General features: G+C 57.7%; 70 non-coding genes and 2 pseudogenes across 70 annotated transcripts; all 72 read left to right on the top strand.

Moving 5' to 3' along the window:
• The first annotated feature begins 195 nt into the window (after positions 1-195).
• Positions 196-314, top strand: LOC121893202. Its single transcript, XR_006095114.1, has one exon. It is a non-coding gene; the product is annotated as a 5S ribosomal RNA (ribosomal RNA).
• Positions 315-538: 224 nt separating this feature from the next.
• Positions 539-657, top strand: LOC121892771. The gene has a single exon (XR_006094737.1). It is a non-coding gene; the product is annotated as a 5S ribosomal RNA (ribosomal RNA).
• A 254-nt stretch (positions 658-911) lies between these two features.
• LOC121892929 lies at positions 912-1,030 on the top strand (annotated as a pseudogene).
• A 256-nt stretch (positions 1,031-1,286) lies between these two features.
• On the top strand, positions 1,287-1,405 carry LOC121892803. Its single transcript, XR_006094768.1, has one exon. It is a non-coding gene; the product is annotated as a 5S ribosomal RNA (ribosomal RNA).
• A 224-nt stretch (positions 1,406-1,629) lies between these two features.
• Positions 1,630-1,748, top strand: LOC121892709. Its single transcript, XR_006094677.1, has one exon. It is a non-coding gene; the product is annotated as a 5S ribosomal RNA (ribosomal RNA).
• A 286-nt stretch (positions 1,749-2,034) lies between these two features.
• On the top strand, positions 2,035-2,153 carry LOC121892584. Its single transcript, XR_006094558.1, has one exon. It is a non-coding gene; the product is annotated as a 5S ribosomal RNA (ribosomal RNA).
• A 256-nt stretch (positions 2,154-2,409) lies between these two features.
• On the top strand, positions 2,410-2,528 carry LOC121893379. Its single transcript, XR_006095286.1, has one exon. It is a non-coding gene; the product is annotated as a 5S ribosomal RNA (ribosomal RNA).
• Positions 2,529-2,752: 224 nt separating this feature from the next.
• Positions 2,753-2,871, top strand: LOC121893199. Its single transcript, XR_006095112.1, has one exon. It is a non-coding gene; the product is annotated as a 5S ribosomal RNA (ribosomal RNA).
• Positions 2,872-3,125: 254 nt separating this feature from the next.
• Positions 3,126-3,244, top strand: LOC121892928 (annotated as a pseudogene).
• A 256-nt stretch (positions 3,245-3,500) lies between these two features.
• LOC121892802 lies at positions 3,501-3,619 on the top strand. The gene has a single exon (XR_006094767.1). It is a non-coding gene; the product is annotated as a 5S ribosomal RNA (ribosomal RNA).
• A 224-nt stretch (positions 3,620-3,843) lies between these two features.
• Positions 3,844-3,962, top strand: LOC121892708. The gene has a single exon (XR_006094676.1). It is a non-coding gene; the product is annotated as a 5S ribosomal RNA (ribosomal RNA).
• A 286-nt stretch (positions 3,963-4,248) lies between these two features.
• LOC121892583 lies at positions 4,249-4,367 on the top strand. Its single transcript, XR_006094557.1, has one exon. It is a non-coding gene; the product is annotated as a 5S ribosomal RNA (ribosomal RNA).
• A 256-nt stretch (positions 4,368-4,623) lies between these two features.
• Positions 4,624-4,742, top strand: LOC121893377. Its single transcript, XR_006095284.1, has one exon. It is a non-coding gene; the product is annotated as a 5S ribosomal RNA (ribosomal RNA).
• Positions 4,743-4,966: 224 nt separating this feature from the next.
• On the top strand, positions 4,967-5,085 carry LOC121893330. Its single transcript, XR_006095237.1, has one exon. It is a non-coding gene; the product is annotated as a 5S ribosomal RNA (ribosomal RNA).
• A 286-nt stretch (positions 5,086-5,371) lies between these two features.
• Positions 5,372-5,490, top strand: LOC121892581. Its single transcript, XR_006094555.1, has one exon. It is a non-coding gene; the product is annotated as a 5S ribosomal RNA (ribosomal RNA).
• A 256-nt stretch (positions 5,491-5,746) lies between these two features.
• On the top strand, positions 5,747-5,865 carry LOC121893376. Its single transcript, XR_006095283.1, has one exon. It is a non-coding gene; the product is annotated as a 5S ribosomal RNA (ribosomal RNA).
• A 224-nt stretch (positions 5,866-6,089) lies between these two features.
• On the top strand, positions 6,090-6,208 carry LOC121893198. Its single transcript, XR_006095111.1, has one exon. It is a non-coding gene; the product is annotated as a 5S ribosomal RNA (ribosomal RNA).
• A 254-nt stretch (positions 6,209-6,462) lies between these two features.
• LOC121893365 lies at positions 6,463-6,581 on the top strand. The gene has a single exon (XR_006095273.1). It is a non-coding gene; the product is annotated as a 5S ribosomal RNA (ribosomal RNA).
• Positions 6,582-6,837: 256 nt separating this feature from the next.
• LOC121892997 lies at positions 6,838-6,956 on the top strand. Its single transcript, XR_006094913.1, has one exon. It is a non-coding gene; the product is annotated as a 5S ribosomal RNA (ribosomal RNA).
• A 222-nt stretch (positions 6,957-7,178) lies between these two features.
• Positions 7,179-7,297, top strand: LOC121893197. The gene has a single exon (XR_006095110.1). It is a non-coding gene; the product is annotated as a 5S ribosomal RNA (ribosomal RNA).
• A 224-nt stretch (positions 7,298-7,521) lies between these two features.
• LOC121893196 lies at positions 7,522-7,640 on the top strand. Its single transcript, XR_006095109.1, has one exon. It is a non-coding gene; the product is annotated as a 5S ribosomal RNA (ribosomal RNA).
• A 254-nt stretch (positions 7,641-7,894) lies between these two features.
• LOC121892487 lies at positions 7,895-8,013 on the top strand. The gene has a single exon (XR_006094462.1). It is a non-coding gene; the product is annotated as a 5S ribosomal RNA (ribosomal RNA).
• Positions 8,014-8,237: 224 nt separating this feature from the next.
• LOC121893399 lies at positions 8,238-8,356 on the top strand. The gene has a single exon (XR_006095305.1). It is a non-coding gene; the product is annotated as a 5S ribosomal RNA (ribosomal RNA).
• A 222-nt stretch (positions 8,357-8,578) lies between these two features.
• Positions 8,579-8,697, top strand: LOC121893195. The gene has a single exon (XR_006095108.1). It is a non-coding gene; the product is annotated as a 5S ribosomal RNA (ribosomal RNA).
• Positions 8,698-8,921: 224 nt separating this feature from the next.
• Positions 8,922-9,040, top strand: LOC121893194. Its single transcript, XR_006095107.1, has one exon. It is a non-coding gene; the product is annotated as a 5S ribosomal RNA (ribosomal RNA).
• A 254-nt stretch (positions 9,041-9,294) lies between these two features.
• On the top strand, positions 9,295-9,413 carry LOC121892486. The gene has a single exon (XR_006094461.1). It is a non-coding gene; the product is annotated as a 5S ribosomal RNA (ribosomal RNA).
• A 224-nt stretch (positions 9,414-9,637) lies between these two features.
• On the top strand, positions 9,638-9,756 carry LOC121892859. Its single transcript, XR_006094822.1, has one exon. It is a non-coding gene; the product is annotated as a 5S ribosomal RNA (ribosomal RNA).
• Positions 9,757-9,977: 221 nt separating this feature from the next.
• LOC121892615 lies at positions 9,978-10,096 on the top strand. Its single transcript, XR_006094588.1, has one exon. It is a non-coding gene; the product is annotated as a 5S ribosomal RNA (ribosomal RNA).
• Positions 10,097-10,320: 224 nt separating this feature from the next.
• On the top strand, positions 10,321-10,439 carry LOC121893193. Its single transcript, XR_006095106.1, has one exon. It is a non-coding gene; the product is annotated as a 5S ribosomal RNA (ribosomal RNA).
• Positions 10,440-10,692: 253 nt separating this feature from the next.
• Positions 10,693-10,811, top strand: LOC121893352. The gene has a single exon (XR_006095260.1). It is a non-coding gene; the product is annotated as a 5S ribosomal RNA (ribosomal RNA).
• Positions 10,812-11,035: 224 nt separating this feature from the next.
• On the top strand, positions 11,036-11,154 carry LOC121892858. Its single transcript, XR_006094821.1, has one exon. It is a non-coding gene; the product is annotated as a 5S ribosomal RNA (ribosomal RNA).
• Positions 11,155-11,375: 221 nt separating this feature from the next.
• On the top strand, positions 11,376-11,494 carry LOC121892614. The gene has a single exon (XR_006094587.1). It is a non-coding gene; the product is annotated as a 5S ribosomal RNA (ribosomal RNA).
• A 224-nt stretch (positions 11,495-11,718) lies between these two features.
• LOC121893192 lies at positions 11,719-11,837 on the top strand. Its single transcript, XR_006095105.1, has one exon. It is a non-coding gene; the product is annotated as a 5S ribosomal RNA (ribosomal RNA).
• Positions 11,838-12,090: 253 nt separating this feature from the next.
• On the top strand, positions 12,091-12,209 carry LOC121893351. Its single transcript, XR_006095259.1, has one exon. It is a non-coding gene; the product is annotated as a 5S ribosomal RNA (ribosomal RNA).
• Positions 12,210-12,463: 254 nt separating this feature from the next.
• Positions 12,464-12,582, top strand: LOC121893272. Its single transcript, XR_006095183.1, has one exon. It is a non-coding gene; the product is annotated as a 5S ribosomal RNA (ribosomal RNA).
• Positions 12,583-12,838: 256 nt separating this feature from the next.
• LOC121892986 lies at positions 12,839-12,957 on the top strand. Its single transcript, XR_006094902.1, has one exon. It is a non-coding gene; the product is annotated as a 5S ribosomal RNA (ribosomal RNA).
• Positions 12,958-13,211: 254 nt separating this feature from the next.
• On the top strand, positions 13,212-13,330 carry LOC121893261. The gene has a single exon (XR_006095172.1). It is a non-coding gene; the product is annotated as a 5S ribosomal RNA (ribosomal RNA).
• A 222-nt stretch (positions 13,331-13,552) lies between these two features.
• On the top strand, positions 13,553-13,671 carry LOC121893191. The gene has a single exon (XR_006095104.1). It is a non-coding gene; the product is annotated as a 5S ribosomal RNA (ribosomal RNA).
• A 224-nt stretch (positions 13,672-13,895) lies between these two features.
• On the top strand, positions 13,896-14,014 carry LOC121893190. Its single transcript, XR_006095103.1, has one exon. It is a non-coding gene; the product is annotated as a 5S ribosomal RNA (ribosomal RNA).
• Positions 14,015-14,268: 254 nt separating this feature from the next.
• On the top strand, positions 14,269-14,387 carry LOC121892484. Its single transcript, XR_006094459.1, has one exon. It is a non-coding gene; the product is annotated as a 5S ribosomal RNA (ribosomal RNA).
• A 224-nt stretch (positions 14,388-14,611) lies between these two features.
• On the top strand, positions 14,612-14,730 carry LOC121893398. Its single transcript, XR_006095304.1, has one exon. It is a non-coding gene; the product is annotated as a 5S ribosomal RNA (ribosomal RNA).
• Positions 14,731-14,952: 222 nt separating this feature from the next.
• Positions 14,953-15,071, top strand: LOC121893188. The gene has a single exon (XR_006095101.1). It is a non-coding gene; the product is annotated as a 5S ribosomal RNA (ribosomal RNA).
• A 224-nt stretch (positions 15,072-15,295) lies between these two features.
• On the top strand, positions 15,296-15,414 carry LOC121892856. The gene has a single exon (XR_006094820.1). It is a non-coding gene; the product is annotated as a 5S ribosomal RNA (ribosomal RNA).
• Positions 15,415-15,635: 221 nt separating this feature from the next.
• LOC121892613 lies at positions 15,636-15,754 on the top strand. The gene has a single exon (XR_006094586.1). It is a non-coding gene; the product is annotated as a 5S ribosomal RNA (ribosomal RNA).
• Positions 15,755-15,978: 224 nt separating this feature from the next.
• LOC121893187 lies at positions 15,979-16,097 on the top strand. Its single transcript, XR_006095100.1, has one exon. It is a non-coding gene; the product is annotated as a 5S ribosomal RNA (ribosomal RNA).
• Positions 16,098-16,350: 253 nt separating this feature from the next.
• LOC121893350 lies at positions 16,351-16,469 on the top strand. The gene has a single exon (XR_006095258.1). It is a non-coding gene; the product is annotated as a 5S ribosomal RNA (ribosomal RNA).
• A 254-nt stretch (positions 16,470-16,723) lies between these two features.
• On the top strand, positions 16,724-16,842 carry LOC121893249. The gene has a single exon (XR_006095160.1). It is a non-coding gene; the product is annotated as a 5S ribosomal RNA (ribosomal RNA).
• Positions 16,843-17,066: 224 nt separating this feature from the next.
• On the top strand, positions 17,067-17,185 carry LOC121893186. Its single transcript, XR_006095099.1, has one exon. It is a non-coding gene; the product is annotated as a 5S ribosomal RNA (ribosomal RNA).
• Positions 17,186-17,441: 256 nt separating this feature from the next.
• On the top strand, positions 17,442-17,560 carry LOC121893185. The gene has a single exon (XR_006095098.1). It is a non-coding gene; the product is annotated as a 5S ribosomal RNA (ribosomal RNA).
• A 254-nt stretch (positions 17,561-17,814) lies between these two features.
• Positions 17,815-17,933, top strand: LOC121893338. Its single transcript, XR_006095246.1, has one exon. It is a non-coding gene; the product is annotated as a 5S ribosomal RNA (ribosomal RNA).
• Positions 17,934-18,157: 224 nt separating this feature from the next.
• On the top strand, positions 18,158-18,276 carry LOC121892975. Its single transcript, XR_006094891.1, has one exon. It is a non-coding gene; the product is annotated as a 5S ribosomal RNA (ribosomal RNA).
• Positions 18,277-18,530: 254 nt separating this feature from the next.
• Positions 18,531-18,649, top strand: LOC121892964. The gene has a single exon (XR_006094880.1). It is a non-coding gene; the product is annotated as a 5S ribosomal RNA (ribosomal RNA).
• A 222-nt stretch (positions 18,650-18,871) lies between these two features.
• On the top strand, positions 18,872-18,990 carry LOC121892566. The gene has a single exon (XR_006094541.1). It is a non-coding gene; the product is annotated as a 5S ribosomal RNA (ribosomal RNA).
• A 224-nt stretch (positions 18,991-19,214) lies between these two features.
• On the top strand, positions 19,215-19,333 carry LOC121893184. Its single transcript, XR_006095097.1, has one exon. It is a non-coding gene; the product is annotated as a 5S ribosomal RNA (ribosomal RNA).
• Positions 19,334-19,587: 254 nt separating this feature from the next.
• LOC121893183 lies at positions 19,588-19,706 on the top strand. The gene has a single exon (XR_006095096.1). It is a non-coding gene; the product is annotated as a 5S ribosomal RNA (ribosomal RNA).
• A 254-nt stretch (positions 19,707-19,960) lies between these two features.
• On the top strand, positions 19,961-20,079 carry LOC121892952. Its single transcript, XR_006094869.1, has one exon. It is a non-coding gene; the product is annotated as a 5S ribosomal RNA (ribosomal RNA).
• A 254-nt stretch (positions 20,080-20,333) lies between these two features.
• Positions 20,334-20,452, top strand: LOC121892941. The gene has a single exon (XR_006094858.1). It is a non-coding gene; the product is annotated as a 5S ribosomal RNA (ribosomal RNA).
• A 222-nt stretch (positions 20,453-20,674) lies between these two features.
• LOC121892565 lies at positions 20,675-20,793 on the top strand. The gene has a single exon (XR_006094540.1). It is a non-coding gene; the product is annotated as a 5S ribosomal RNA (ribosomal RNA).
• Positions 20,794-21,017: 224 nt separating this feature from the next.
• On the top strand, positions 21,018-21,136 carry LOC121893182. Its single transcript, XR_006095095.1, has one exon. It is a non-coding gene; the product is annotated as a 5S ribosomal RNA (ribosomal RNA).
• A 254-nt stretch (positions 21,137-21,390) lies between these two features.
• Positions 21,391-21,509, top strand: LOC121893181. The gene has a single exon (XR_006095094.1). It is a non-coding gene; the product is annotated as a 5S ribosomal RNA (ribosomal RNA).
• Positions 21,510-21,763: 254 nt separating this feature from the next.
• Positions 21,764-21,882, top strand: LOC121892844. Its single transcript, XR_006094808.1, has one exon. It is a non-coding gene; the product is annotated as a 5S ribosomal RNA (ribosomal RNA).
• A 222-nt stretch (positions 21,883-22,104) lies between these two features.
• Positions 22,105-22,223, top strand: LOC121893180. Its single transcript, XR_006095093.1, has one exon. It is a non-coding gene; the product is annotated as a 5S ribosomal RNA (ribosomal RNA).
• A 256-nt stretch (positions 22,224-22,479) lies between these two features.
• Positions 22,480-22,598, top strand: LOC121892483. Its single transcript, XR_006094458.1, has one exon. It is a non-coding gene; the product is annotated as a 5S ribosomal RNA (ribosomal RNA).
• A 256-nt stretch (positions 22,599-22,854) lies between these two features.
• On the top strand, positions 22,855-22,973 carry LOC121893318. Its single transcript, XR_006095226.1, has one exon. It is a non-coding gene; the product is annotated as a 5S ribosomal RNA (ribosomal RNA).
• A 254-nt stretch (positions 22,974-23,227) lies between these two features.
• Positions 23,228-23,346, top strand: LOC121893348. The gene has a single exon (XR_006095256.1). It is a non-coding gene; the product is annotated as a 5S ribosomal RNA (ribosomal RNA).
• Positions 23,347-23,602: 256 nt separating this feature from the next.
• On the top strand, positions 23,603-23,721 carry LOC121893179. The gene has a single exon (XR_006095092.1). It is a non-coding gene; the product is annotated as a 5S ribosomal RNA (ribosomal RNA).
• A 256-nt stretch (positions 23,722-23,977) lies between these two features.
• LOC121893336 lies at positions 23,978-24,096 on the top strand. Its single transcript, XR_006095244.1, has one exon. It is a non-coding gene; the product is annotated as a 5S ribosomal RNA (ribosomal RNA).
• Positions 24,097-24,350: 254 nt separating this feature from the next.
• On the top strand, positions 24,351-24,469 carry LOC121893368. Its single transcript, XR_006095276.1, has one exon. It is a non-coding gene; the product is annotated as a 5S ribosomal RNA (ribosomal RNA).
• Positions 24,470-24,689: 220 nt separating this feature from the next.
• On the top strand, positions 24,690-24,808 carry LOC121892855. The gene has a single exon (XR_006094819.1). It is a non-coding gene; the product is annotated as a 5S ribosomal RNA (ribosomal RNA).
• A 254-nt stretch (positions 24,809-25,062) lies between these two features.
• LOC121892800 lies at positions 25,063-25,181 on the top strand. The gene has a single exon (XR_006094765.1). It is a non-coding gene; the product is annotated as a 5S ribosomal RNA (ribosomal RNA).
• Positions 25,182-25,437: 256 nt separating this feature from the next.
• Positions 25,438-25,556, top strand: LOC121893347. Its single transcript, XR_006095255.1, has one exon. It is a non-coding gene; the product is annotated as a 5S ribosomal RNA (ribosomal RNA).
• Positions 25,557-25,812: 256 nt separating this feature from the next.
• On the top strand, positions 25,813-25,931 carry LOC121893177. The gene has a single exon (XR_006095090.1). It is a non-coding gene; the product is annotated as a 5S ribosomal RNA (ribosomal RNA).
• Positions 25,932-26,105: the final 174 nt, after the last annotated feature.

Below are 26,105 nucleotides of genomic sequence, written 5' to 3'. Positions count from 1 at the left end.
CGCCGTGTTTAACGTAGGGATCCTCTCTCTTGTTTTCCTCCGTGTCTGTGCAGAACTGTGCGCGGGAGTCCCACTCTGGTATTTCTCCGACGGAGGAATGGATCGGAACGCTCTCCCCCGCAGCTGCCGCCTGGGCGTTGAAGGCGCGTCTGACGAGCGACATCCCTAAAAGGCCCATGCGTGGTACCTTGGACAGCTTACGGCCATACCACCCTGAACACGCCCGATCTCGTCTGATCTCGGAAGCTAAGCAGGGTCGGGCCTGGTTAGTACTTGGATGGGAGACCGCCTGGGAATACCAGGTGCTGTAAGCTTTTTCACTTTTCTCCACAAGCGCCCGCCCGCCGTGTTTAACGTAGGGATCCTCTCTCTTGTTTTCCTCCGTGTCTGTGCAGAACTGTGCGCGGGAGTCCCACTCTCTGGTATTTCTCCGACGGAGGAATGGATCGGAACGCTCTCCCCGCAGCTGCCGCCTGGGCGTTGAAGGCGCGTCTGACGAGCGACATCCCTAAAAGGCCCATGCGTGGTACCTTGGACAGCTTACGGCCATACCACCCTGAACACGCCCGATCTCGTCTGATCTCGGAAGCTAAGCAGGGTCGGGCCTGGTTAGTACTTGGATGGGAGACAGCCTGGGAATACCAGGTGCTGTAAGCTTTTTCACTTTTCTCCACAAGCGCCCGCCCGCCGTGTTTAACGTAGGGATCCTCTCTCTTGTTTTCCTCCGTGTCTGTGCAGAACTGTGCGCGGGAGTCCCACTCTGGTATTTCTCCGACGGAGGAATGGATCGGAACGCTCTCCCCGCAGCTGCCGCCTGGGCGTTGAAGGCGCGTCTGACGAGCGACATCCCTAAAAGGCCCATGCGTGGTACCTTGGACAGCTTAAAAGGCCCATGCGTGGTACCTTGGGCAGCTTACGGTCATCCCACCCTGAACACGCACGAGCTCGTCTGATGTCGGAAGCTAAGCAGGGTCGGGCCTGGTTAGTACTTGGATGGGAGACCGCCTGGGAATACCATGTGCTGTAAGCTTTTTCACTTTTCTCCACAAGCGCCCGCCCGCCGTGTTTAACGTAGGGATCCTCTCTCTTGTTTTCCTCCGTGTCTGTGCAGAACTGTGCGCGGGAGTCCCACTCTCTAGTATTTCTCCGACAGAGGAATGGATCGGAACGCTCTCCCCGCAGCTGCCGCCTGGGTGTTGAAGGCGCGTCTGACGAGCGACATCCCTAAAAGGCCCATGCGTGGTACCTTGGACAGCTTAAAAGGCCCATGCGTGGTACCTTGGACAGCTTACGGCCATACCACCCTGAACACGCCGGATCTCGTCTGATCTCGGAAGCTAAGCAGGGTGGGGCCTGGTTAGTACTTGCATGGGAGACCGCCTGGGAATACCAGGTGCTGTAAGCTTTTTCACTTTTCTCCACAAGCACCCGCCCGCCGTGTTTAACGTAGGGATCCTCTCTCTTGTTTTCCTCCGTGTCTGTGCAGAACTGTGCGCGGGAGTCCCACTCTCTGGTATTTCTCCGTCGGAGAAATGGATCGGAACGCTCTCCCCGCAGCTGCCGCCTGGGCGTTGAAGGCGCGTCTGACGAGCGACATCCCTAAAAGGCCCATGCGTGGTACCTTGGACAGCTTACGGCCATACCACCCTGAACACGCCCAATCTCGTCTGATCTCGGAAGCTAAGCAGGGTCGGGCCTGGTTAGTACTTGGATGGGAGACCGCCTGGGAATACCAGGTGCTGTAAGCTTTTTCACTTTTCTCCACAAGCGCCCGCCCGCCGTGTTTAACGTAGGGATCCTCTCTCTTGTTTTCCTCCGTGTCTGTGCAGAACTGTGCGCGGGAGTCCCACTCTGGTATTTCTCCAACGGAGGAATGTATCGGAACGCTCTCCCCGCAGCTGCCGCCTGGGTGTTGAAGGCGCATCTGACGAGCGACATCCCTAAAAGGCCCATGCGTGGTACCTTGGACAGCTTAAAAGGCCCATGCGTGGTACCTTGGACAGCTTAAAAGGCCCATGCGTGGTACCTTGGACAGCTTACGGCCATACCACCCTGAACAAGCCCGATCTCGTCTGATCTCGGAAGCTAAGCAGGGTCGGGCCTGGTTAGTACTTGGATGGGAGACCGCCTGGGAATACCAGGTGCTGTAAGCTTTTTCACTTTTCTCCACAAGCGCCCGCCCGCCGTGTATAACGTAGGGATCCTCTCTCTTGTTTTCCTCCGTGTCTGTGCAGAACTGTGCGCGGGAGTCCCACTCTCTGGTATTTCTCCGACGGAGGAATGGATCGGAAGGCTCTCCCCGCAGCTGCCGCCTGGGCCTTGAAGGCGCGTCTGACGAGCGACATCCCTAAAAGGCCCATGCGTGGTACCTTGGACAGCTTAAAAGGCCCATGCGTGGTACCTTGGACAGCTTACGGCCATACCACCCTGAACACGCCCGATCTCGTCTGATCTCGGAAGCCAAGCAGGGTCGGGCCTGGTTAGTACTTGGATGGGAGACCGCCTGGGAATACCAGGTGCTGTAAGCTTTTTCACTTTTCTCCACAAGCGCCCGCCCGCCGTGTTTAACGTAGGGATCCTCTCTCTTGTTTTCCTCCGTGTCTGTGCAGAACTGTGCGCGGGAGTCCCACTCTCTGGTATTTCTCCGACGGAGGAATGGATCGGAACGCTCTCCCCGCAGCTGCCGCCTGGGCGTTGAAGGCGCGTCTGACGAGCGACATCCCTAAAAGGCCCATGCGTGGTACCTTGGACAGCTTACGGCCATACCACCCTGAACACGCCCGATCTCGTCTGATCTCGGAAGCTAAGCAGGGTCGGGCCTGGTTAGTACTTGGATGGGAGACCGCCTGGGAATACCAGGTGCTGTAAGCTTTTTCACTTTTCTCCACAAGCGCCCGCCCGCCGTGTTTAACGTAGGGATCCTCTCTCTTGTTTTCCTCCGTGTCTGTGCAGAACTGTGCGCGGGAGTCCCACTCTGGTATTTCTCCGACGGAGGAATGGATCGGAACGCTCTCCCCGCAGCTGCCGCCTGGGCGTTGAAGGCGCGTCTGACGAGCGACATCCCTAAAAGGCCCATGCGTGGTACCTTGGACAGCTTAAAAGGCCCATGCGTGGTACCTTGGGCAGCTTACGGTCATCCCACCCTGAACACGCACGAGCTCGTCTGATGTCGGAAGCTAAGCAGGGTCGGGCCTGGTTAGTACTTGGATGGGAGACCGCCTGGGAATACCATGTGCTGTAAGCTTTTTCACTTTTCTCCACAAGCGCCCGCCCGCCGTGTTTAACGTAGGGATCCTCTCTCTTGTTTTCCTCCGTGTCTGTGCAGAACTGTGCGCGGGAGTCCCACTCTCTAGTATTTCTCCGACAGAGGAATGGATCGGAACGCTCTCCCCGCAGCTGCCGCCTGGGTGTTGAAGGCGCGTCTGACGAGCGACATCCCTAAAAGGCCCATGCGTGGTACCTTGGACAGCTTAAAAGGCCCATGCGTGGTACCTTGGACAGCTTACGGCCATACCACCCTGAACACGCCGGATCTCGTCTGATCTCGGAAGCTAAGCAGGGTGGGGCCTGGTTAGTACTTGCATGGGAGACCGCCTGGGAATACCAGGTGCTGTAAGCTTTTTCACTTTTCTCCACAAGCACCCGCCCGCCGTGTTTAACGTAGGGATCCTCTCTCTTGTTTTCCTCCGTGTCTGTGCAGAACTGTGCGCGGGAGTCCCACTCTCTGGTATTTCTCCGACGGAGAAATGGATCGGAACGCTCTCCCCGCAGCTGCCGCCTGGGCGTTGAAGGCGCGTCTGACGAGCGACATCCCTAAAAGGCCCATGCGTGGTACCTTGGACAGCTTACGGCCATACCACCCTGAACACGCCCAATCTCGTCTGATCTCGGAAGCTAAGCAGGGTCGGGCCTGGTTAGTACTTGGATGGGAGACCGCCTGGGAATACCAGGTGCTGTAAGCTTTTTCACTTTTCTCCACAAGCGCCCGCCCGCCGTGTTTAACGTAGGGATCCTCTCTCTTGTTTTCCTCCGTGTCTGTGCAGAACTGTGCGCGGGAGTCCCACTCTGGTATTTCTCCAACGGAGGAATGTATCGGAACGCTCTCCCCGCAGCTGCCGCCTGGGTGTTGAAGGCGCATCTGACGAGCGACATCCCTAAAAGGCCCATGCGTGGTACCTTGGACAGCTTAAAAGGCCCATGCGTGGTACCTTGGACAGCTTAAAAGGCCCATGCGTGGTACCTTGGACAGCTTACGGCCATACCACCCTGAACAAGCCCGATCTCGTCTGATCTCGGAAGCTAAGCAGGGTCGGGCCTGGTTAGTACTTGGATGGGAGACCGCCTGGGAATACCAGGTGCTGTAAGCTTTTTCACTTTTCTCCACAAGCGCCCGCCCGCCGTGTATAACGTAGGGATCCTCTCTCTTGTTTTCCTCCGTGTCTGTGCAGAACTGTGCGCGGGAGTCCCACTCTCTGGTATTTCTCCGACGGAGGAATGGATCGGAAGGCTCTCCCCGCAGCTGCCGCCTGGGCCTTGAAGGCGCGTCTGACGAGCGACATCCCTAAAAGGCCCATGCGTGGTACCTTGGACAGCTTAAAAGGCCCATGCGTGGTACCTTGGACAGCTTACGGCCATACCACCCTGAACACGCCCGATCTCGTCTGATCTCGGAAGCCAAGCAGGGTCGGGCCTGGTTAGTACTTGGATGGGAGACCGCCTGGGAATACCAGGTGCTGTAAGCTTTTTCACTTTTCTCCACAAGCGCCCGCCCGCCGTGTTTAACGTAGGGATCCTCTCTCTTGTTTTCCTCCGTGTCTGTGCAGAACTGTGCGCGGGAGTTCCACTCTCTGGTATTTCTCCGACGGAGGAATGGATCGGAACGCTCTCCCCGCAGCTGCCGCCTGGGCGTTGAAGGCGCGTCTGACGAGCGACATCCCTAAAAGGCCCATGCGTGGTACCTTGGACAGCTTACGGCCATACCACCCTGAACACGCCCGATCTCGTCTGATCTCGGAAGCTAAGCAGGGTCGGGCCTGGTTAGTACTTTGATGGGAGACCGCCTGGGAATACCAGGTGCTGTAAGCTTTCTCACTTTTCTCCACAAGCGCCCGCCCGCCGTGTTTAACGTAGGGATCCTCTCTCTTGTTTTCCTCCGTGTCTGTGCAGAACTGTGCGCGGGAGTCCCACTCTGGTATTTCTCCAACGGAGGAATGTATCGGAACGCTCTCCCCGCAGCTGCCGCCTGGGTGTTGAAGGCGCATCTGACGAGCGACATCCCTAAAAGGCCCATGCGTGGTACCTTGGACAGCTTAAAAGGCCCATGCGTGGTACCTTGGACAGCTTAAAAGGCCCATGCGTGGTGCCTTGGACAGCTTACGGCCATACCACCCTGAACAAGCCCGATCTCGTCTGATCTCGGAAGCTAAGCAGGGTCGGGCCTGGTTAGTACTTGGATGGGAGACCGCCTGGGAATACCAGGTGCTGTAAGCTTTTTCACTTTTCTCCACAAGCGCCCGCCCGCCGTGTATAACGTAGGGATCCTCTCTCTTGTTTTCCTCCGTGTCTGTGCAGAACTGTGCGCGGGAGTCCCACTCTCTGGTATTTCTCCGACGGAGGAATGGATCGGAAGGCTCTCCCCGCAGCTGCCGCCTGGGCCTTGAAGGCGCGTCTGACGAGCGACATCCCTAAAAGGCCCATGCGTGGTACCTTGGACAGCTTAAAAGGCCCATGCGTGGTACCTTGGACAGCTTACGGCCATACCACCCTGAACACGCCCGATCTCGTCTGATCTCGGAAGCCAAGCAGGGTCGGGCCTGGTTAGTACTTGGATGGGAGACCGCCTGGGAATACCAGGTGCTGTAAGCTTTTTCACTTTTCTCCACAAGCGCCCGCCCGCCGTGTTTAACGTAGGGATCCTCTCTCTTGTTTTCCTCCGTGTCTGTGCAGAACTGTGCGCGGGAGTTCCACTCTCTGGTATTTCTCCGACGGAGGAATGGATCGGAACGCTCTCCCCGCAGCTGCCGCCTGGGCGTTGAAGGCGCGTCTGACGAGCGACATCCCTAAAAGGCCCATGCGTGGTACCTTGGACAGCTTACGGCCATACCACCCTGAACACGCCCGATCTCGTCTGATCTCGGAAGCTAAGCAGGGTCGGGCCTGGTTAGTACTTGGATGGGAGACCGCCTGGGAATACCAGGTGCTGTAAGCTTTCTCACTTTTCTCCACAAGCGCCCGCCCGCCGTGTTTAACGTAGGGATCCTCTCTCTTGTTTTCCTCCGTGTCTGTGCAGAACTGTGCGCGGGAGTCCCACTCTGGTATTTCTCCAACGGAGGAATGTATCGGAACACTCTCCCCGCAGCTGCCGCCTGGGTGTTGAAGGCGCATCTGACGAGCGACATCCCTAAAAGGCCCATGCGTGGTACCTTGGACAGCTTAAAAGGCCCATGCGTGGTACCTTGGACAGCTTACGGCCATACCACCCTGAACATGCCCGATCTCGTCTGATCTCGGAAGCTAAGCAGGGTCGGGCCTGGTTAGTACTTGGATGGGAGACCGCCTGGGAATACCAGGTGCTGTAAGCTTTTTCACTTTTCTCCACAAGCGCCCGCCCGCCGTGTTTAACGTAGGGATCCTCTCTCTTGTTTTCCTCCGTGTCTGTGCAGAACTGTGCGCGGGAGTCCCACTCTCTGGTATTTCTCCGACGGAGGAATGGATCGGAACGCTCTCCCCGCAGCTGCCGCCTGGGCGTTGAAGGCGCGTCTGACGAGCGACATCCCTAAAAGGCCCATGCGTGGTACCTTGGACAGCTTAAAAGGCCCATGCGTGGTACCTTGGACAGCTTACGGCCATACCACCCTGAACACGCCCGATCTCATCTGATCTCGGAAGCTAAGCAGGGTCGGGCCTGGTTAGTACTTGGATGGGAGACCGCCTGGGAATACCAGGTGCTGTAAGCTTTTTCACTTTTCTCCACAAGCGCCCGCCCGCCGTGTTTAACGTAGGGATCCTCTCTCTTGTTTTCCTCCGTGTCTGTGCAGAACTGTGCGCGGGAGTCCCACTCTGGTATTTCTCCGACGGAGGAATGGATCGGAACGCTCTCCCCGCAGCTGCCGCCTGGGCGTTGAAGGCGCGTCTGACGAGCGACATCCCTAAAAGGCCCATGCGTGGTACCTTGGACAGCTTACGGCCATACCACCCTGAACACGCCCGATCTCGTCTGATCTCGGAAGCTAAGCAGGGTCGGGCCTGGTTAGTACTTGGATGGGAGACCGCCTGGGAATACCAGGTGCTGTAAGCTTTTTCACTTTTCTCCACAAGCGCCCGCCCGCCGTGTTTAACGTAGGGATCCTCTCTCTTGTTTTCCTCCGTGTCTGTGCAGAACTGTGCGCGGGAGTCCCACTCTCTGGTATTTCTCCGACGGAGGAATGGATCGGAACGCTCTCCCCGCAGCTGCCGCCTGGGCGTTGAAGGCGCGTCTGACGAGCGACATCCCTAAAAGGCCCATGCGTGGTACCTTGGACAGCTTACGGCCATACCACCCTGAACACGCCCGATCTCGTCTGATCTCGGAAGCTAAGCAGGGTCGGGCCTGGTTAGTACTTGGATGGGAGACCGCCTGGGAATACCAGGTGCTGTAAGCTTTTTCACTTTTCTCCACAAGCGCCCGCCCGCCGTGTTTAACGTAGGGATCCTCTCTCTTGTTTTCCTCCGTGTCTGTGCAGAACTGTGCGCGGGAGTCCCACTCTGGTATTTCTCCGACGGAGGAATGGATCGGAACGCTCTCCGCGCAGCTGCCGCCTGGGCGTTGAAGGCGCGTCTGAGGAGCGACATCCCTAAAAGGCCCATGCGTGGTACCTTGGACAGCTTAAAAGGCCCATGCGTGGTACCTTGGACAGCTTACGGCCATACCACCCTGAACACGCCCGATCTCGTCTGATCTTGGAAGCTAAGCAGGGTCGGGCCTGGTTAGTACTTGGATGGGAGACCGCCTGGGAATACCAGGTGCTGTAAGCTTTTTCACTTTTCTCCACAAGCGCCCGCCCGCCGTGTTTAACGTAGGGATCCTCTCTCTTGTTTTCCTCCGTGTCTGTGCAGAACTGTGCGCGGGAGTCCCACTCTCTGGTATTTCTCCGACGGAGGAATGGATCGGAACGCTCTCCCCGCAGCTGCCGCCTGGGCGTTGAAGGCGCGTCTGACGAGCGACATCCCTAAAAGGCCCATGCGTGGTACCTTGGACAGCTTACGGCCATACCACCCTGAACACGCCCGATCTCATCTGATCTCGGAAGCTAAGCAGGGTCGGTCCTGGTTAGTACTTGGATGGGAGACCGCCTGGGAATACCAGGTGCTGTAAGCTTTTTCACTTTTCTCCACAAGCGCCCGCCCGCCGTGTTTAACGTAGGGATCCTCTCTCTTGTTTTCCTCCGTGTCTGTGCAGAACTGTGCGCGGGAGTCCCACTCTGGTATTTCTCCGACGGAGGAATGGATCGGAACGCTCTCCCCGCAGCTGCCGCCTGGGCGTTGAAGGCGCGTCTGACGAGCGACATCCCTAAAAGGCCCATGCGTGGTACCTTGGACAGCTTACGGCCATACCACCCTGAACACGCCCGATCTCGTCTGATCTCGGAAGCTAAGCAGGGTCGGGCCTGGTTAGTACTTGGATGGGAGACCGCCTGGGAATACCAGGTGCTGTAAGCTTTTTCACTTTTCTCCACAAGCGCCCGCCCGCCGTGTTTAACGTAGGGATCCTCTCTCTTGTTTTCCTCCGTGTCTGTGCAGAACTGTGCGCGGGAGTCCCACTCTCTGGTATTTCTCCGACGGAGGAATGGATCGGAACGCTCTCCCCGCAGCTGCCGCCTGGGCGTTGAAGGCGCGTCTGACGAGCGACATCCCTAAAAGGCCCATGCGTGGTACCTTGGACAGCTTACGGCCATACCACCCTGAACACGCCCGATCTCGTCTGATCTCGGAAGCTAAGCAGGGTCGGGCCTGGTTAGTACTTGGATGGGAGACCGCCTGGGAATACCAGGTGCTGTAAGCTTTTTCACTTTTCTCCACAAGCGCCCGCCCGCCGTGTTTAACGTAGGGATCCTCTCTCTTGTTTTCCTCCGTGTCTGTGCAGAACTGTGCGCGGGAGTCCCACTCTGGTATTTCTCCGACGGAGGAATGGATCGGAACGCTCTCCGCGCAGCTGCCGCCTGGGCGTTGAAGGCGCGTCTGACGAGCGACATCCCTAAAAGGCCCATGCGTGGTACCTTGGACAGCTTAAAAGGCCCATGCGTGGTACCTTGGACAGCTTACGGCCATACCACCCTGAACACGCCCGATCTCGTCTGATCTTGGAAGCTAAGCAGGGTCGGGCCTGGTTAGTACTTGGATGGGAGACCGCCTGGGAATACCAGGTGCTGTAAGCTTTTTCACTTTTCTCCACAAGCGCCCGCCCGCCGTGTTTAACGTAGGGATCCTCTCTCTTGTTTTCCTCCGTGTCTGTGCAGAACTGTGCGCGGGAGTCCCACTCTCTGGTATTTCTCCGACGGAGGAATGGATCGGAACGCTCTCCCCGCAGCTGCCGCCTGGGCGTTGAAGGCGCGTCTGACGAGCGACATCCCTAAAAGGCCCATGCGTGGTACCTTGGACAGCTTATGGCCATACCACCCTGAACACGACTGATCTCGTCTGATCTCGGAAGCTAAGCAGGGTCGGTCCTGGTTAGTACTTGGATGGGAGACCGCCTGGGAATACCAGGTGCTGTAAGCTTTTTCACTTTTCTCCACAAGCGCCCGCCCGCCGTGTTTAACGTAGGGATCCTCTCTCTTGTTTTCCTCCGTGTCTGTGCAGAACTGTGCGCGGGAGTCCCACTCTCTGGTATTTCTCCGACGGAGGAATGGATCGGAACGCTCTCCCCGCAGCTGCCTGGGCGTTGAAGGCGCGTCTGACGAGCGACATCCCTAAAAGGCCCATGCGTGGTACCTTGGACAGCTTACGGCCATACCACCCTGAACACGCCCGATCTCGTCTGATCTCGGAAGCTAAGCAGGGTCAGGCCTGGTTAGTACTTGGATGGGAGACCGCCTGGGAATACCAGGTGCTGTAAGCTTTTTCACTTTTCTCCACAAGCGCCCGCCCGCCGTGTTTAACGTAGGGATCCTCTCTCTTGTTTTCCTCCGTGTCTGTGCAGAACTGTGCGCGGGAGTCCCACTCTCTGGTATTTCTCCGACGGAGGAATGGATCGGAACGCTCTCCCCGCAGCTGCCGCCTGGGCGTTGAAGGCGCGTCTGACGAGCGACATCCCTAAAAGGCCCATGCGTGGTACCTTGGACAGCTTACGGCCATACCACCCTGAACACGCCCGATCTCGTCTGATCTCGGAAGCTAAGCAGGGTCGGGCCTGGTTAGTACTTGGATGGGAGACCGCCTGGGAATACCAGGTGCTGTAAGCTTTTTCACTTTTCTCCACAAGCGCCCGCCCGCCGTGTTTAACGTAGGGATCCTCTCTCTTGTTTTCCTCCGTGTCTGTGCAGAACTGTGCGCGGGAGTCCCACTCTCTGGTATTTCTCCGACGGAGGAATGGATCGGAACGCTCTCCCCGCAGCTGCCTGGGCGTTGAAGGCGCGTCTGACGAGCGACATCCCTAAAAGGCCCATGCGTGGTACCTTGGACAGCTTCAAAGGCCCATGCGTGGTACCTTGGACAGCTTGCGGCCATACCACCCTGAACACGCCCGATCTCGTCTGATCTCGGAAGCTAAGCAGGGTCGGGCCTGGTTAGTACTTGGATGGGAGACCGCCTGGGAATACCAGGTGCTGTAAGCTTTTTCACTTTTCTCCACAAGCGCCCGCCCGCCGTGTTTAACGTAGGGATCCTCTCTCTTGTTTTCCTCCGTGTCTGTGCAGAACTGTGCGCGGGAGTCCCACTCTCTGGTATTTCTCCGACGGAGGAATGGATCGGAACGCTCTCCCCGCAGCTGCCGCCTGGGCGTTGAAGGCGCGTCTGACGAGCGACATCCCTAAAAGGCCCATGCGTGGTACCTTGGACAGCTTATGGCCATACCACCCTGAACACGACTGATCTCGTCTGATCTCGGAAGCTAAGCAGGGTCGGTCCTGGTTAGTACTTGGATGGGAGACCGCCTGGGAATACCAGGTGCTGTAAGCTTTTTCACTTTTCTCCACAAGCGCCCGCCCGCCGTGTTTAACGTAGGGATCCTCTCTCTTGTTTTCCTCCGTGTCTGTGCAGAACTGTGCGCGGGAGTCCCACTCTCTGGTATTTCTCCGACGGAGGAATGGATCGGAACGCTCTCCCCGCAGCTGCCTGGGCGTTGAAGGCGCGTCTGACGAGCGACATCCCTAAAAGGCCCATGCGTGGTACCTTGGACAGCTTACGGCCATACCACCCTGAACACGCCCGATCTCGTCTGATCTCGGAAGCTAAGCAGGGTCAGGCCTGGTTAGTACTTGGATGGGAGACCGCCTGGGAATACCAGGTGCTGTAAGCTTTTTCACTTTTCTCCACAAGCGCCCGCCCGCCGTGTTTAACGTAGGGATCCTCTCTCTTGTTTTCCTCCGTGTCTGTGCAGAACTGTGCGCGGGAGTCCCACTCTCTGGTATTTCTCCGACGGAGGAATGGATCGGAACGCTCTCCCCGCAGCTGCCGCCTGGGCGTTGAAGGCGCGTCTGACGAGCGACATCCCTAAAAGGCCCATGCGTGGTACCTTGGACAGCTTACGGCCATACCACCCTGAACACGCCCGATCTCGTCTGATCTCGGAAGCTAAGCAGGGTCGGGCCTGGTTAGTACTTGGATGGGAGACCGCCTGGGAATACCAGGTGCTGTAAGCTTTTTCACTTTTCTCCACAAGCGCCCGCCCGCCGTGTTTAACGTAGGGATCCTCTCTCTTGTTTTCCTCCGTGTCTGTGCAGAACTGTGCGCGGGAGTCCCACTCTCTGGTATTTCTCCGACGGAGGAATGGATCGGAACGCTCTCCCCGCAGCTGCCTGGGCGTTGAAGGCGCGTCTGACGAGCGACATCCCTAAAAGGCCCATGCGTGGTACCTTGGACAGCTTAAAAGGCCCATGCGTGGTACCTTGGACAGCTTGCGGCCATACCACCCTGAACACGCCCGATCTCGTCTGATCTCGGAAGCTAAGCAGGGTCGGGCCTGGTTAGTACTTGGATGGGAGACCGCCTGGGAATACCAGGTGCTGTAAGCTTTTTCACTTTTCTCCACAAGCGCCCGCCCGCCGTGTTTAACGTAGGGATCCTCTCTCTTGTTTTCCTCCGTGTCTGTGCAGAACTGTGCGCGGGAGTCCCACTCTGGTATTTCTCCGACGGAGGAATGGATCGGAACGCTCTCCCCGCAGCTGCCGCCTGGGCGTTGAAGGCGCGTCTGACGAGCGACATCCCTAAAAGGCCCATGCGTGGTACCTTGGACAGCTTAAAAGGCCCATGCGTGGTACCTTGGACAGCTTACGGCCATACCACCCTGAACACGCCCGATCTCGTCTGATCTCGGAAGCTAAGCAGGGTAGGGCCTGGTTAGTACTTGGATGGGAGACCGCCTGGGAATACCAGGTGCTGTAAGCTTTTTCACTTTTCTCCACAAGCGCCCGCCCGCCGTGTTTAACGTAGGGATCCTCTCTCTTGTTTTCCTCCGTGTCTGTGCAGAACTGTGCGCGGGAGTCCCACTCTCTGGTATTTCTCCGACGGAGGAATGGATCGGAACGCTCTCCCCGCAGCTGCCGCCTGGGCGTTGAAGGCGCGTCTGACGAGCGACATCCCTAAAAGGCCCATGCGTGGTACCTTGGACAGCTTAAAAGGCCCATGCGTGGTACCTTGGACAGCTTACGGCCATACCACCCTGAACACGCCCGATCTCATCTGATCTCGGAAGCTAAGCAGGGTCGGGCCTGGTTAGTACTTGGATGGGAGACCGCCTGGGAATACCAGGTGCTGTAAGCTTTTTCACTTTTCTCCACAAGCGCCCGCCCGCCGTGTTTAACGTAGGGATCCTCTCTCTTGTTTTCCTCCGTGTCTGTGCAGAACTGTGCGCGGGAGTCCCACTCTGGTATTTCTCCGACGGAGGAATGGATCGGAACGCTCTCCCCGCAGCTGCCGCCTGGGCGTTGAAGGCGCGTCTGACGAGCGACATCCCTAAAAGGCCCATGCGTGGTACCTTGGACAGCTTAAAAGGCCCATGCGTGGTACCTTGGACAGCTTACGGCCATACCACCCTGAACACGCCCGATCTCGTCTGATCTCGGAAGCTAAGCAGGGTAGGGCCTGGTTAGTACTTGGATGGGAGACCGCCTGGGAATACCAGGTGCTGTAAGCTTTTTCACTTTTCTCCACAAGCGCCCGCCCGCCGTGTTTAACGTAGGGATCCTCTCTCTTGTTTTCCTCCGTGTCTGTGCAGAACTGTGCGCGGGAGTCCCACTCTGGTATTTCTCCGACGGAGGAATGGATCGGAACGCTCTCCCCGCAGCTGCCGCCTGGGCGTTGAAGGCGCGTCTGACGAGCGACATCCCTAAAAGGCCCATGCGTGGTACCTTGGACAGCTTACGGCCATACCACCCTGAACACGCCCGATCTCGTCTGATCTCGGAAGCTAAGCAGGGTCGGGCCTGGTTAGTACTTGGATGGGAGACCGCCTGGGAATACCAGGTGCTGTAAGCTTTTTCACTTTTCTCCACAAGCGCCCGCCCGCCGTGTTTAACGTAGGGATCCTCTCTCTTGTTTTCCTCCGTGTCTGTGCAGAACTGTGCGCGGGAGTCCCACTCTCTGGTATTTCTCCGACGGAGGAATGGATCGGAACGCTCTCCCCGCAGCTGCCGCCTGGGCGTTGAAGGCGCGTCTGACGAGCGACATCCCTAAAAGGCCCATGCGTGGTACCTTGGACAGCTTACGGCCATACCACCCTGAACACGCCCGATCTCGTCTGATCTCGGAAGCTAAGCAGGGTCGGGCCTGGTTAGTACTTGGATGGGAGACCGCCTGGGAATACCAGGTGCTGTAAGCTTTTTCACTTTTCTCCACAAGCGCCCGCCCGCCGTGTTTAACGTAGGGATCCTCTCTCTTGTTTTCCTCCGTGTCTGTGCAGAACTGTGCGCGGGAGTCCCACTCTGGTATTTCTCCGACGGAGGAATGGATCGGAACGCTCTCCGCGCAGCTGCCGCCTGGGCGTTGAAGGCGCGTCTGAGGAGCGACATCCCTAAAAGGCCCATGCGTGGTACCTTGGACAGCTTAAAAGGCCCATGCGTGGTACCTTGGACAGCTTACGGCCATACCACCCTGAACACGCCCGATCTCGTCTGATCTTGGAAGCTAAGCAGGGTCGGGCCTGGTTAGTACTTGGATGGGAGACCGCCTGGGAATACCAGGTGCTGTAAGCTTTTTCACTTTTCTCCACAAGCGCCCGCCCGCCGTGTTTAACGTAGGGATCCTCTCTCTTGTTTTCCTCCGTGTCTATGCAGAACTGTGCGCGGGAGTCCCACTCTCTGGTATTTCTCCGACGGAGGAATGGATCGGAACGCTCTCCCCGCAGCTGCCGCCTGGGCGTTGAAGGCGCGTCTGACGAGCGACATCCCTAAAAGGCCCATGCGTGGTACCTTGGACAGCTTACGGCCATACCACCCTGAACACGCCCGATCTCATCTGATCTCGGAAGCTAAGCAGGGTCGGTCCTGGTTAGTACTTGGATGGGAGACCGCCTGGGAATACCAGGTGCTGTAAGCTTTTTCACTTTTCTCCACAAGCGCCCGCCCGCCGTGTTTAACGTAGGGATCCTCTCTCTTGTTTTCCTCCGTGTCTGTGCAGAACTGTGCGCGGGAGTCCCACTCTGGTATTTCTCCGACGGAGGAATGGATCGGAACGCTCTCCCCGCAGCTGCCGCCTGGGCGTTGAAGGCGCGTCTGACGAGCGACATCCCTAAAAGGCCCATGCGTGGTACCTTGGACAGCTTACGGCCATACCACCCTGAACACGCCCGATCTCGTCTGATCTCGGAAGCTAAGCAGGGTCGGGCCTGGTTAGTACTTGGATGGGAGACCGCCTGGGAATACCAGGTGCTGTAAGCTTTTTCACTTTTCTCCACAAGCGCCCGCCCGCCGTGTTTAACGTAGGGATCCTCTCTCTTGTTTTCCTCCGTGTCTGTGCAGAACTGTGCGCGGGAGTCCCACTCTCTGGTATTTCTCCGACGGAGGAATGGATCGGAACGCTCTCCCCGCAGCTGCCGCCTGGGCGTTGAAGGCGCGTCTGACGAGCGACATCCCTAAAAGGCCCATGCGTGGTACCTTGGACAGCTTATGGCCATACCACCCTGAACACGACTGATCTCGTCTGATCTCGGAAGCTAAGCAGGGTCGGTCCTGGTTAGTACTTGGATGGGAGACCGCCTGGGAATACCAGGTGCTGTAAGCTTTTTCACTTTTCTCCACAAGCGCCCGCCCGCCGTGTTTAACGTAGGGATCCTCTCTCTTGTTTTCCTCCGTGTCTGTGCAGAACTGTGCGCGGGAGTCCCACTCTCTGGTATTTCTCCGACGGAGGAATGGATCGGAACGCTCTCCCCGCAGCTGCCTGGGCGTTGAAGGCGCGTCTGACGAGCGACATCCCTAAAAGGCCCATGCGTGGTACCTTGGACAGCTTACGGCCATACCACCCTGAACACGCCCGATCTCGTCTGATCTCGGAAGCTAAGCAGGGTCAGGCCTGGTTAGTACTTGGATGGGAGACCGCCTGGGAATACCAGGTGCTGTAAGCTTTTTCACTTTTCTCCACAAGCGCCCGCCCGCCGTGTTTAACGTAGGGATCCTCTCTCTTGTTTTCCTCCGTGTCTGTGCAGAACTGTGCGCGGGAGTCCCACTCTCTGGTATTTCTCCGACGGAGGAATGGATCGGAACGCTCTCCCCGCAGCTGCCGCCTGGGCGTTGAAGGCGCGTCTGACGAGCGACATCCCTAAAAGGCCCATGCGTGGTACCTTGGACAGCTTACGGCCATACCACCCTGAACACGCCCGATCTCGTCTGATCTCGGAAGCTAAGCAGGGTCGGGCCTGGTTAGTACTTGGATGGGAGACCGCCTGGGAATACCAGGTGCTGTAAGCTTTTTCACTTTTCTCCACAAGCGCCCGCCCGCCGTGTTTAACGTAGGGATCCTCTCTCTTGTTTTCCTCCGTGTCTGTGCAGAACTGTGCGCGGGAGTCCCACTCTCTGGTATTTCTCCGTCGGAGGAATGGATCGGAACGCTCTCCCCGCAGCTGCCTGGGCGTTGAAGGCGCGTCTGACGAGCGACATCCCTAAAAGGCCCATGCGTGGTACCTTGGACAGCTTAAAAGGCCCATGCGTGGTACCTTGGACAGCTTGCGGCCATACCACCCTGAACACGCCCGATCTCGTCTGATCTCGGAAGCTAAGCAGGGTCGGGCCTGGTTAGTACTTGGATGGGAGACCGCCTGGGAATACCAGGTGCTGTAAGCTTTTTCACTTTTCTCCACAAGCGCCCGCCCGCCGTGTTTAACGTAGGGATCCTCTCTCTTGTTTTCCTCCGTGTCTGTGCAGAACTGTGCGCGGGAGTCCCACTCTGGTATTTCTCCGACGGAGGAATGGATCGGAACGCTCTCCCCGCAGCTGCCGCCTGGGCGTTGAAGGCGCGTCTGACGAGCGACATCCCTAAAAGGCCCATGCGTGGTACCTTGGACAGCTTAAAAGGCCCATGCGTGGTACCTTGGACAGCTTACGGCCATACCACCCTGAACACGCCCGATCTCGTCTGATCTCGGAAGCTAAGCAGGGTAGGGCCTGGTTAGTACTTGGATGGGAGACCGCCTGGGAATACCAGGTGCTGTAAGCTTTTTCACTTTTCTCCACAAGCGCCCGCCCGCCGTGTTTAACGTAGGGATCCTCTCTCTTGTTTTCCTCCGTGTCTGTGCAGAACTGTGCGCGGGAGTCCCACTCTCTGGTATTTCTCCGACGGAGGAATGGATCGGAACGCTCTCCCCGCAGCTGCCGCCTGGGCGTTGAAGGCGCGTCTGACGAGCGACATCCCTAAAAGGCCCATGCGTGGTACCTTGGACAGCTTACGGCCATACCACCCTGAACACGCCCGATCTCGTCTGATCTCGGAAGCTAAGCAGGGTCGGGCCTGGTTAGTACTTGGATGGGAGACCGCCTGGGAATACCAGGTGCTGTAAGCTTTTTCACTTTTCTCCACAAGCGCCCGCCCGCCGTGTTTAACGTAGGGATCCTCTCTCTTGTTTTCCTCCGTGTCTGTGCAGAACTGTGCGCGGGAGTCCCACTCTCTGGTATTTCTCCGACGGAGGAATGGATCGGAACGCTCTCCCCGCAGCTGCCGCCTGGGCGTTGAAGGCGCGTCTGATGAGCGACATCCCTAAAAGGCCCATGCGTGGTACCTTGGACAGCTTAAAAGGCCCATGCGTGGTACCTTGGGCAGCTTACGGCCATACCACCCTGAACACGCCCGATCTCGTCTGATCTCGGAAGCTAAGCAGGGTCGGGCCTGGTTAGTACTTGGATGGGAGACCGCCTGGGAATACCAGGTGCTGTAAGCTTTTTCACTTTTCTCCACAAGCGCCCGCCCGCCGTGTTTAACGTAGGGATCCTCTCTCTTGTTTTCCTCCGTGTCTGTGCAGAACTGTGCGCGGGAGTCCCACTCTGGTATTTCTCCGACGGAGGAATGGATCGGAACGCTCTCCCCGCAGCTGCCGCCTGGGCGTTGAAGGCGCGTCTGACGAGCGACATCCCTAAAAGGCCCATGCATGGTACCTTGGACAGCTTAAAAGGCCCATGCGTGGTACCTTGGACAGCTTACGGCCATACCACCCTGAACACGCCCGATTTCATCTGATCTCGGAAGCTAAGCAGGGTCGGGCCTGGTTAGTACTTGGATGGGAGACCGCCTGGGAATACCAGGTGCTGTAAGCTTTTTCACTTTTCTCCACAAGCGCCCGCCCGCCGTGTTTAACGTAGGGATCCTCTCTCTTGTTTTCCTCCGTGTCTGTGCAGAACTGTGCGCGGGAGTCCCACTCTCTGGTATTTCTCCGACGGAGGAATGGATCGGAACGCTCTCCCCGCAGCTGCCGCCTGGGCGTTGAAGGCGCGTCTGACGAGCGACATCCCTAAAAGGCCCATGCGTGGTACCTTGGACAGCTTACGGCCATACCACCCTGAACACGCCCGATCTCATCTGATCTCGGAAGCTAAGCAGGGTCGGGCCTGGTTAGTACTTGGATGGGAGACCGCCTGGGAATACCAGGTGCTGTAAGCTTTTTCACTTTTCTCCACAAGCGCTCGCCCGCCGTGTTTAACGTAGGGATCCTCTCTCTTGTTTTCCTCCGTGTCTGTGCAGAACTGTGCGCGGGAGTCCCACTCTGGTATTTCTCCGACGGAGGAATGGATCGGAACGCTCTCCCCGCAGCTGCCGCCTGGGCGTTGAAGGCGCGTCTGACGAGCGACATCCCTAAAAGGCCCATGCATGGTACCTTGGACAGCTTAAAAGGCCCATGCGTGGTACCTTGGACAGCTTACGGCCATACCACCCTGAACACGCCCGATCTCATCTGATCTCGGAAGCTAAGCAGGGTCGGGCCTGGTTAGTACTTGGATGGGAGACCGCCTGGGAATACCAGGTGCTGTAAGCTTTTTCACTTTTCTCCACAAGCGCTCGCCCGCCGTGTTTAACGTAGGGATCCTCTCTCTTGTTTTCCTCCGTGTCTGTGCAGAACTGTGCGCGGGAGTCCCACTCTGGTATTTCTCCGACGGAGGAATGGATCGGAACGCTCTCCCCGCAGCTGCCGCCTGGGCGTTGAAGGCGCGTCTGACGAGCGACATCCCTAAAAGGCCCATGCGTGGTACCTTGGACAGCTTACGGCCATACCACCCTGAACACGCCCGATCTTGTCTGATCTCGGAAGCTAAGCAGGGTCGGGCCTGGTTAGTACTTGGATGGGAGACCGCCTGGGAATACCAGGTGCTGTAAGCTTTTTCACTTTTCTCCACAAGCGCCCGCCCGCCGTGTTTAACGTAGGGATCCTCTCTCTAGTTTTCCTCCGTGTCTGTGCAGAACTGTGCGCGGGAGTCACACTCTCTGGTATTTCTCCGACGGAGGAATGGATCGGAACGCTCTCCCCGCAGCTGCCGCCTGGGCGTTGAAGGCGCGTCTGACGAGCGACATCCCTAAAAGGCCCATGCGTGGTACCTTGGACAGCTTACGGCCATACCACCCTGAACACGCCCGATCTCGTCTGATCTCGGAAGCTAAGCAGGGTCGGGCCTGGTTAGTACTTGGATGGGAGACCGCCTGGGAATACCAGGTGCTGTAAGCTTTTTCACTTTTCTCCACAAGCGCCCGCCCGCCGTGTTTAACGTAGGGATCCTCTCTCTTGTTTTCCTCCGTGTCTGTGCAGAACTGTGCGCGGGAGTCCCACTCTGGTATTTCTCCGACGGAGGAATGGATCGGAACGCTCTCCGCGCAGCTGCCGCCTGGGCGTTGAAGGCGCGTCTGAGGAGCGACATCCCTAAAAGGCCCATGCGTGGTACCTTGGACAGCTTAAAAGGCCCATGCGTGGTACCTTGGACAGCTTACGGCCATACCACCCTGAACACGCCCGATCTCGTCTGATCTCGGAAGCTAAGCAGGGTCGGGCCTGGTTAGTACTTGGATGGGAGACCGCCTGGGAATACCAGGTGCTGTAAGCTTTTTCACTTTTCTCCACAAGCGCCCGCCCGCCGTGTTTAACGTAGGGATCCTCTCTCTTGTTTTCCTCCGTGTCTGTGCAGAACTGTGCGCGGGAGTCCCACTCTGGTATTTCTCCGACGGAGGAATGGATCGGAACGCTCTCCCCGCAGCTGCCGCCTGGGCGTTGAAGGCGCGTCTGACGAGCGACATCCCTAAAAGGCCCATGCATGGTACCTTGGACAGCTTAAAAGGCCCATGCGTGGTACCTTGGACAGCTTACGGCCATACCACCCTGAACACGCCCGATCTCATCTGATCTCGGAAGCTAAGCAGGGTCGGGCCTGGTTAGTACTTGGATGGGAGACCGCCTGGGAATACCAGGTGCTGTAAGCTTTTTCACTTTTCTCCACAAGCGCCCGCCCGCCGTGTTTAACGTAGGGATCCTCTCTCTTGTTTTCCTCCGTGTCTGTGCAGAACTGTGCGCGGGAGTCCCACTCTGGTATTTCTCCGACGGAGGAATGGATCGGAACGCTCTCCCCGCAGCTGCCGCCTGGGCGTTGAAGGCGCGTCTGACGAGCGACATCCCTAAAAGGCCCACGCATGGTACCTTGGACAGCTTAAAAGGCCCATGCGTGGTACCTTGGACAGCTTACGGCCATACCACCCTGAACACGCCCGATCTCATCTGATCTCGGAAGCTAAGCAGGGTCGGGCCTGGTTAGTACTTGGATGGGAGACCGCCTGGGAATACCAGGTGCTGTAAGCTTTTTCACTTTTCTCCACAAGCGCTCGCCCGCCGTGTTTAACGTAGGGATCCTCTCTCTTGTTTTCCTCCGTGTCTGTGCAGAACTGTGCGCGGGAGTCCCACTCTGGTATTTCTCCGACGGAGGAATGGATCGGAACGCTCTCCCCGCAGCTGCCGCCTGGGCGTTGAAGGCGCGTCTGACGAGCGACATCCCTAAAAGGCCCATGCGTGGTACCTTGGACAGCTTACGGCCATACCACCCTGAACACGCCCGATCTTGTCTGATCTCGGAAGCTAAGCAGGGTCGGGCCTGGTTAGTACTTGGATGGGAGACCGCCTGGGAATACCAGGTGCTGTAAGCTTTTTCACTTTTCTCCACAAGCGCCCGCCCGCCGTGTTTAACGTAGGGATCCTCTCTCTTGTTTTCCTCCGTGTCTGTGCAGAACTGTGCGCGGGAGTCACACTCTCTGGTATTTCTCCGACGGAGGAATGGATCGGAACGCTCTCCCCGCAGCTGCCGCCTGGGCGTTGAAGGCGCGTCTGACGAGCGACATCCCTAAAAGGCCCATGCGTGGTACCTTGGACAGCTTACGGCCATACCACCCTGAACACGCCCGATCTCGTCTGATCTCGGAAGCTAAGCAGGGTCGGGCCTGGTTAGTACTTGGATGGGAGACCGCCTGGGAATACCAGGTGCTGTAAGCTTTTTCACTTTTCTCCACAAGCGCCCGCCCGCCGTGTTTAACGTAGGGATCCTCTCTCTTGTTTTCCTCCGTGTCTGTGCAGAACTGTGCGCGGGAGTCCCACTCTGGTATTTCTCCGACGGAGGAATGGATCGGAACGCTCTCCGCGCAGCTGCCGCCTGGGCGTTGAAGGCGCGTCTGAGGAGCGACATCCCTAAAAGGCCCATGCGTGGTACCTTGGACAGCTTAAAAGGCCCATGCGTGGTACCTTGGACAGCTTACGGCCATACCACCCTGAACACGCCCGATCTCGTCTGATCTCGGAAGCTAAGCAGGGTCGGGCCTGGTTAGTACTTGGATGGGAGACCGCCTGGGAATACCAGGTGCTGTAAGCTTTTTCACTTTTCTCCACAAGCGCCCGCCCGCCGTGTTTAACGTAGGGATCCTCTCTCTTGTTTTCCTCCGTGTCTGTGCAGAACTGTGCGCGGGAGTCCCACTCTGGTATTTCTCCGACGGAGGAATGGATCGGAACGCTCTCCCCGCAGCTGCCGCCTGGGCGTTGAAGGCGCGTCTGACGAGCGACATCCCTAAAAGGCCCATGCATGGTACCTTGGACAGCTTAAAAGGCCCATGCGTGGTACCTTGGACAGCTTACGGCCATACCACCCTGAACACGCCCGATCTCATCTGATCTCGGAAGCTAAGCAGGGTCGGGCCTGGTTAGTACTTGGATGGGAGACCGCCTGGGAATACCAGGTGCTGTAAGCTTTTTCACTTTTCTCCACAAGCGCCCGCCCGCCGTGTTTAACGTAGGGATCCTCTCTCTTGTTTTCCTCCGTGTCTGTGCAGAACTGTGCGCGGGAGTCCCACTCTGGTATTTCTCCGACGGAGGAATGGATCGGAACGCTCTCCCCGCAGCTGCCGCCTGGGCGTTGAAGGCGCGTCTGACGAGCGACATCCCTAAAAGGCCCATGCGTGGTACCTTGGACAGCTTACGGCCATACCACCCTGAACACGCCCGATCTCGTCTGATCTCGGAAGCTAAGCAGGGTCGGGCCTGGTTAGTACTTGGATGGGAGACCGCCTGGGAATACCAGGTGCTGTAAGCTTTTTCACTTTTCTCCACAAGCGCCCGCCCGCCGTGTTTAACGTAGGGATCCTCTCTCTTGTTTTCCTCCGTGTCTGTGCAGAACTGTGCGCGGGAGTCCCACTCTCTGGTATTTCTCCGACGGAGGAATGGATCGGAACGCTCTCCCCGCAGCTGCCGCCTGGGCGTTGAAGGCGCGTCTGACGAGCGACATCCCTAAAAGGCCCATGCGTGGTACCTTGGACAGCTTAAAAGGCCCATGCGTGGTACCTTGGACAGCTTACGGCCATACCACCCTGAACACGCCCGATCTCGTCTGATCTTGGAAGCTAAGCAGGGTCGGGCCTGGTTAGTACTTGGATGGGAGACCGCCTGGGAATACCAGGTGCTGTAAGCTTTTTCACTTTTCTCCACAAGCGCCCGCCCGCCGTGTTTAACGTAGGGATCCTCTCTCTTGTTTTCCTCCGTGTCTGTGCAGAACTGTGCGCGGGAGTCCCACTCTCTGGTATTTCTCCGACGGAGGAATGGATCGGAACGCTCTCCCCGCAGCTGCCGCCTGGGCGTTGAAGGCGCGTCTGAGGAGCGACATCCCTAAAAGGCCCATGCGTGGTACCTTGGACAGCTTAAAAGGCCCATGCGTGGTACCTTGGACAGCTTACGGCCATACCACCCTGAACACGCCCGATCTCGTCTGATCTCGGAAGCTAAGCAGGGTGGGGCCTGGTTAGTACTTGGATGGGAGACCGCCTGGGAATACCAGGTGCTGTAAGCTTTTTCACTTTTCTCCACAAGCGCCCGCCCGCCGTGTTTAACGTAGGGATCCTCTCTCTTGTTTTCCTCCGTGTCTGTGCAGAACTGTGCGCGGGAGTCCCACTCTGGTATTTCTCCGACGGAGGAATGGATCGGAACGCTCTCCCCGCAGCTGCCGCCTGGGCGTTGAAGGCGCGTCTGACGAGCGACATCCCTAAAAGGCCCATGCGTGGTACCTTGGACAGCTTAAAAGGCAGATGCGTGGTACCTTGGACAGCTTGCGGCCATACCACCCTGAACACGCCCGATCTCGTCTGATCTCGGAAGCTAAGCAGGGTCGGGCCTGGTTAGTACTTGGATGGGAGACCGCCTGGGAATACCAGGTGCTGTAAGCTTTTTCACTTTTCTCCACAAGCGCCCGCCCGCCGTGTTTAACGTAGGGATCCTCTCTCTTGTTTTCCTCCGTGTCTGTGCAGAACTGTGCGCGGGAGTCCCACTCTCTGGTATTTCTCCGACGGAGGAATGCATCGGAACGCTCTCCCCGCAGCTGCCGCCTGGGCGTTGAAGGCGCGTCTGACGAGCGACATCCCTAAAAGGCCCATGCATGGTACCTTGGACAGCTTAAAAGGCCCATGCGTGGTACCTTGGACAGCTTACGGCCATACCACCCTGAACACGCCCGATCTCGTCTGATCTCGGAAGCTAAGCAGGGTCGGGCCTGGTTAGTACTTGGATGGGAGACCGCCTGGGAATACCAGGTGCTGTAAGCTTTTTCACTTTTCTCCACAAGCGCCCGCCCGCCGTGTTTAACGTAGGGATCCTCTCTCTTGTTTTCCTCCGTGTCTGTGCAGAACTGTGCGCGGGAGTCCCACTCTCTGGTATTTCTCCGACGGAGGAATGGATCGGAACGCTCTCCCCGCAGCTGCCGCCTGGGCGTTGAAGGCGCGTCTGACGAGCGACATCCCTAAAAGGCCCATGCGTGGTACCTTGGACAGCTTAAAAGGCCCATGCGTGGTACCTTGGACAGCTTATGGCCATACCACCCTGAACACGCCCGATCTCGTCTGATCTCGGAAGCTAAGCAGGGTCGGGCCTGGTTAGTACTTGGATGGGAGACCGCCTGGGAATACCAGGTGCTGTAAGCTTTTTCACTTTTCTCCACAAGCGCCCGCCCGCCGTGTTTAACGTAGGGATCCTCTCTCTTGTTTTCCTCCGTGTCTGTGCAGAACTGTGCGCGGGAGTCCCACTCTGGTATTTCTCCGACGGAGGAATGGATCGGAACGCTCTCCGCGCAGCTGCCGCCTGGGCGTTGAAGGCGCGTCTGAGGAGCGACATCCCTAAAAGGCCCATGCGTGGTACCTTGGACAGCTTAAAAGGCCCATGCGTGGTACCTTGGACAGCTTACGGCCATACCACCCTGAACACGCCCAATCTCGTCTGATCTTGGAAGCTAAGCAGGGTCGGGCCTGGTTAGTACTTGGATGGGAGACCGCCTGGGAATACCAGGTGCTGTAAGCTTTTTCACTTTTCTCCACAAGCGCCCGCCGTGTTTAACGTAGGGATCCTCTCTCTTGTTTTCCTCCGTGTCTGTGCAGAACTGTGCGCGGGAGTCCCACTCTCTGGTATTTCTCCGACGGAGGAATGGATCGGAACGCTCTCCCCGCAGCTGCCGCCTGGGCGTTGAAGGCGCGTCTGACGAGCGACATCCCTAAAAGGCCCATGCGTGGTACCTTGGACAGCTTATGGCCATACCACCCTGAACACGACTGATCTCGTCTGATCTCGGAAGCTAAGCAGGGTCGGTCCTGGTTAGTACTTGGATGGGAGACCGCCTGGGAATACCAGGTGCTGTAAGCTTTTTCACTTTTCTCCACAAGCGCCCGCCCGCCGTGTTTAACGTAGGGATCCTCTCTCTTGTTTTCCTCTGTGTCTGTGCAGAACTGTGCGCGGGAGTCCCACTCTGGTATTTCTCCGACGGAGGAATGGATCGGAACGCTCTCCGCGCAGCTGCCGCCTGGGCGTTGAAGGCGCGTCTGAGGAGCGACATCCCTAAAAGGCCCATGCGTGGTACCTTGGACAGCTTAAAAGGCCCATGCGTGGTACCTTGGACAGCTTACGGCCATACCACCCTGAACACGCCCGATCTCGTCTGATCTCGGAAGCTAAGCAGGGTCAGGCCTGGTTAGTACTTGGATGGGAGACCGCCTGGGAATACCAGGTGCTGTAAGGTTTTTCACTTTTCTCCACAAGCGCCCGCCCGCCGTGTTTAACGTAGGGATCCTCTCTCTTGTTTTCCTCCGTGTCTGTGCAGAACTGTGCGCGGGAGTCCCACTCTCTGGTATTTCTCCGACGGAGGAATGGATCGGAACGCTCTCCCCGCAGCTGCCGCCTGGGCGTTGAAGGCGCGTCTGACGAGCGACATCCCTAAAAGGCCCATGCGTGGTACCTTGGACAGCTTAAAAGGCCCATGCGTGGTACCTTGGACAGCTTGCGGCCATACCACCCTGAACACGCCCGATCTCGTCTGATCTCGGAAGCTAAGCAGGGTCGGGCCTGGTTAGTACTTGGATGGGAGACCGCCTGGGAATACCAGGTGCTGTAAGCTTTTTCACTTTTCTCCACAAGCGCCCGCCCGCCGTGTTTAACGTAGGGATCCTCTCTCTTGTTTTCCTCCGTGTCTGTGCAGAACTGTGCGCGGGAGTCCCACTCTCTGGTATTTCTCCGACGGAGGAATGCATCGGAACGCTCTCCCCGCAGCTGCCGCCTGGGCGTTGAAGGCGCGTCTGATGAGCGACATCCCTAAAAGGCCCATGCGTGGTACCTTGGACAGCTTAAAAGGCCCATGCGTGGTACCTTGGGCAGCTTACGGCCATACCACCCTGAACACGCCCGATCTCGTCTGATCTCGGAAGCTAAGCAGGGTCGGGCCTGGTTAGTACTTGGATGGGAGACCGCCTGGGAATACCAGGTGCTGTAAGCTTTTTCACTTTTCTCCACAAGCGCCCGCCCGCCGTGTTTAACGTAGGGATCCTCTCTCTTGTTTTCCTCCGTGTCTGTGCAGAACTGTGCGCGGGAGTCCCACTCTGGTATTTCTCCGACGGAGGAATGGATCGGAACGCTCTCCCCGCAGCTGCCGCCTGGGCGTTGAAGGCGC

This window comes from Thunnus maccoyii, chromosome 24 (genome assembly GCF_910596095.1).
Source record: "Thunnus maccoyii chromosome 24, fThuMac1.1, whole genome shotgun sequence".
Lineage (NCBI taxonomy): Eukaryota > Metazoa > Chordata > Actinopteri > Scombriformes > Scombridae > Thunnus > Thunnus maccoyii.
The sequence above is the reverse complement of the archived record's forward strand: the minus strand, read 5'-3'. Positions and strand labels throughout refer to the sequence as shown.